General features: G+C 35.6%; 1 protein-coding gene across 3 annotated transcripts in view; it reads right to left on the reverse strand.

Moving 5' to 3' along the window:
- Window positions 1-3,866: 3,866 nt before the first annotated feature.
- The window catches only part of LOC125036581 (villin-1-like), a 71,785-nt gene continuing 70,651 nt past the window's right edge, over window positions 3,867-5,000 (reverse strand). For all 3 annotated transcript variants that reach the window (XM_047629297.1, XM_047629299.1, XM_047629298.1), the window contains exon 20: window positions 3,867-5,000. This exon is cut by the window's right edge and continues 326 nt beyond it. The gene's annotated coding sequence lies outside the window, so the exon portion shown is untranslated.

Consider the following 5,000-nt stretch of genomic DNA (forward strand, 5'->3'; position numbering starts at 1 on the left):
TCTTCTCTTTCCTCAAAAATTTTATCTCAAGGTCACAGTCCTCAATGAACTCTCTTCGAATTCCTTTCAGGTACAGAAAACGGGACGGAGGAAGGGATGGCGGCCGGAACACGTCGTTCAGCCCCGGTTTTGTGGGAGACATTGGGTCGCGCCAGACTACAGCGTAACTCCTCTGATAAATAACTATCGAGGCATTAGTTACTTTATCCTGGAGAAGTTATTAGTTTTATATTTATGCAAACACACACACACACACACACACACGCGCGCGCACGCACGCACTCACGCACGCACACACACACACACACACACACACACACACACACATGCACATAAACACACACACACACACACATACGCACTCACGTATGTATAAATATAGATAGATAGATAGATAGATAGACAGACGGACAGCTAGATAGATAGATAGACAAATAAATTAATAAATGTTTCTTCTATGTATCTACATCCACACATTTATATATATATACAGTATATATTTATTTATTTATTTACTATATATATACATACATATATATGTATATATATATCTGTATATATATATATGTATATATATATATATATACATATACATATACATATACATACACACACACACACACACACACACACACACACACACACACACATATATATAAATATATATATATATAAAATATATATATATACATATATTTCAGCTGGATGATTCTCATGATGTTCTAAAGGTCGCTGAGAGTTCCGGATTCTCTCGCCGTCTCACTTCGGTTTTATGAGTTGCTGCTCCTTTTGTGACGAAAAGCCATTTGTTCTTCACAAAAAGCCACTTGGCCTTCAGGAGTCGATTCTTATCACTTTTTGTCTTTATTATCGTTGCTGTTGTTTTGTTGTTGTTGATGTTGTTATCATTATTAGTATTATATATCATTATTATCATCGTTATCATCATCATTATTACTATTATAATTATCATTACCATTATCATCATCATCATTATTATCATCATCATCATCATTATCATCATCATCATCATCATCATCATCATCATCATTTTCATCATCATCATCCTCATTATCATCATCATCGTGGTCACACGATCATCATCATCACTATCATCATCATTATCATCATCATCATCATTATCAACATTATCATCATTATAATCATTATCAACCGTTGCTCTTTATCAATCACCTTGTCTCATTACCATGATCATCATCATCAGTATCATTATCATCATTAACATCATCATTATCATGATCATTATCGTCATCATCAGTATCATTATCATTTCATTATCATCATATCATTATCATTTTCATTATTAGTTCTTATTATTGTCATTATTATTATTATTATTGTCATTATTATTATTATTATTGTCATTATTATTATTATTATTGTCATTATTATTGTCATTATTATTATTATGATTATCATTAATATCATTATTATTATTATTATGATTAATATCATAATTTGTATTATTATTATTGTTATTATTTTTTTATCATTATTATCATTATTATTACCATTATATTATCATTATTATCATTATTTTTATTATCATTGTTACTATTATTATAATTACTATTATTGTTGTTGATTTTGTTTCAGTTGTTGTAGTTGTCCCATTATCATCAGTATCATTTACATAAGTCTTAATTTTCTCTTAATTCTCCATTTAAGTATCTATGTCAAAACAAACAAAATAGATAAACAGTATTATTAAAGGTACACACATTTTACTGTAAAATTATCCAATAAAAAAAAAATGTGAAGAAAATCAATCTGTGAACGATACTTAACGTTATTCAAGAATCAAGATGTTCGGCTCAGACGCTGTAATGCTCACGTGATTAAAAAAAAAAAAAGAACGAAAAAAACGAAAAAAAAATGAAAAATGAAAGAAAGAAAGGAAATATTTATATATGTATATATATTTCCGAAAAAAAAAAAACGGATAAAAAGGAACAGAAAGAAAGGAAATATATATATGTATATATTTTCTGTGGAATCTAATTTTTGGTTCATCGTCTCGCCTTTTGATCCATTACAAACGCTGTCAGAACTGTCATGGTTTGGAGGACGGAATAAAGACGGAGGATCTGAGACTGTTTTGTCTGTCTCTTCTCCGATCTTCCTTTGTTTAATTTCTTCTGTCACGTTTTTTTGTTTTTTTTTTTTGGTTCTTTTCTGTTTTTTTTTTTATGTTTTCTAACGTCTTGATTTTTTGTCATCTTCTTTGTTGTCCCATTCTCTTCTTGTCTCACTATCTTATGTCATTTTCAGTACGTATTTTTTGTTTTCCTCTTTTTCACTTGCCTCCATCTTCTTTGTGCATCCTGAAGTCTTCTTTCCCCCTCCTTTTACCCCCTTCTTCTCTCCCACCCCCCCTCCCATTCTTATCCTCTCTTCCTCCGTTATTTTTTTTTTTCCGTTCGCCTTCTCTAGTCATCTGTCTTCCGAGGTGCGGTCTCTCGAAGATGCCCTTCTAAAGGCCACCTTGTCTCATTATTCATTAAGTTTATGTGAATGTCCTCATTATTTTTGACGCCTTGATCTTTTGGGTTCTAATGTTTGCTTGTGTGTCATTCTATTTAGAGGATGTTTTGTGTGATGTATTGCTGCGGTACGATAGATTAATGTGTAAACTTGCTGCGTTACTGAATATAGCGCTGTACAGCCATACATTGTGGCACTAAATTGATAATATGTGTGCTTATTAAATCATGTAAATCCGTATTGCATCGACGTGTTATATTAGTTATATTCATTATATCTATCGTATCGTGTTTTACAAACTCTCCCCCACCCTCCACGCCTTCGGAGCTTTGTGGCGTTTTTTTTTTTTTTTTTTATATACAAACCTCTTTGTATTTTTTCCGAAGAACATTTTGGCTCAAGTATTCAAACAAACCGGATCGAACTAATTCAAGAAGCTAATCAAGAACTCTTGTTTTGTCTCCGAGCCCAAACACGACAAGCGTACATAAGAATAGACAAATACGACATTCGGCACAAAATAATACTTGGAAGCGAGCTGAGACTTCTTAGAATACTTGAGCGTGAGAATCGCTTTACACCGCCCTGGTATTGTTGGTATTCATACTGTTTTGTGTGAAGCAGATACGATATCTTGAGTGTTTTCCTTAAAGTTATGAACTGTTGGAAACTTATAAAGCCTGTTTATATTGATTTAGTGGTTGTGTTCTTCAGTTCATGTTTATCTTCTGTTATCTATATCTACATCTATATTTATCTATTATCTGTCAATATCTCTCTCTATATATATATATATGTAAGACGTTCTGTTTTTATAACTAATATTTTCATCGAACTTCTGTTGTCAAGATTTTTTTTTTCTCTTTTTGTGCCGTTTCCTACGCACGCTTTTTTCCTACTGTGTTTGTGAGGCTTCTGTTGAGGTGCAGTATATCTCCTCTCTCTCTTTCTCTCTCTCTCTCTCTCTCCCCCCCCTCTCTCTCTCTCTCTCTCTCTCTCTCCCCCCCCCCCTCTCTCTCTCTCTCTCTCTCTCTTCTCTCTCTCTCTCTCTCTCTCTCTCTCTCTCTCTCTCTCTCTCTCTCTCTCTCTCTCTCTCTCTCTCTCTCTCTCTCCTCCCCCCCCCCCTCTCTCTCTCTCTCTCTCTCTCTCTCTCTCTCTCTCTCTCTCTCACTCTCTCTCTCCCCCCCTCTCTCTCTCTCTCTCTCTCTCTCTCTCTCTCTCTCTCTCTCTCTCTCTCTCTCTCTCTCTCTCTCTCTCCCCCTCTCTCTCTCTCTCTCTCTCTCTCTCTCTCTCTCTCTCTCTCTCTCTCAGACACACACGCACACAAGGAAACGCGAGTAAAACAAAATAAAAAAAATGTATGACATTCCTGACATTTTTATTTACACCATGAATGATCATTGTAGAAATTCCGCCAATGGAAACAAGAAAAAAAAAACAAGAACAAGAACAAAATAACATGTGTATTAGAATCGTAGACCGTAAACAGAACTAAGGGAAGGGGGGGGGGAAGGGGAAGGGGTAGGGCTAGACATTCCATTCCCCCTTCCCCCCCCCCCTTCCCCCTCCACTCATCTCTTGCCAACGCGACACCATTCAAGGGGGAAAAAAGTCGATACTGTCTCCCCTATTTCTTTCCCTTCCTTCAGAAAAAAGAAAACGGGAAAACGGAACTAGCTTGAACTGGTTCGCTATGATATGGACACTGAAACGCGTAAATATAAATTGTGCATTTCGTTCTCCGTCAGAACAGTAACAGGCTGGCTGTTTCTTTTTTCTTTTCTTTTTTCTCTCTGTTGATTACGTAGAAAAGAAGGAGAAATAGGCGGAGGAAAGGGAAAGAAAGATGATAATTTTGCATCGGGAGGGTTGCGAGAGGGAGCGGGAAGCCCAACAGATGAGACAGCGGGCTTGCTTAGCACTGTTTTCCACGCTCCATAATTTGTCAAATCTCATTAAGGCCGAAAATCGCTTTAAATGCTGTAAATGGAAGCGCTGAGTAGGAATACGGTTACCTCCCCTCATCCCTCCCCTCTGCCCGCCCTCGCCCTCTTTTTTTCTGATAAGATTTTTTCTCTCTCGTTTTTTTAAGAGAAAAATGTTTTTGTGTCTGTTTTCTAGAAATGTTAAAGACGTTTTATAGTAGTTGATTTTGGGATTTTTTTTTTTTTTCGTGAATATTCAATTGACGTTTGATCTATACAATTATTGTTTAGTCAGCCGATTTGTTCTGACTTGCATGTCATCCCAACAATAGGGAAAATCAGGCGATGCCACACTCGTCTTTCTCATACACTCCTCTGCAGAAAAAAAAAAAAAAATCACATTTTTGCGATACATAAATAAACCTAAATAACAATAAAAGGCGGATCAACACCACTTGCACTCTTGTACACTCCTTAAAGACTAAGAAAAAAAGAAGAGAAAAAATAAAAACAAACAAGACAACGTATGTAGAGAGTCGCAGGAGTTGTGCACCCCACGTGAAAGGAAGA

The sequence above is a fragment of the Penaeus chinensis genome, chromosome 21, assembly GCF_019202785.1.
Source record: "Penaeus chinensis breed Huanghai No. 1 chromosome 21, ASM1920278v2, whole genome shotgun sequence".
Classification (NCBI taxonomy): domain Eukaryota; kingdom Metazoa; phylum Arthropoda; class Malacostraca; order Decapoda; family Penaeidae; genus Penaeus; species Penaeus chinensis.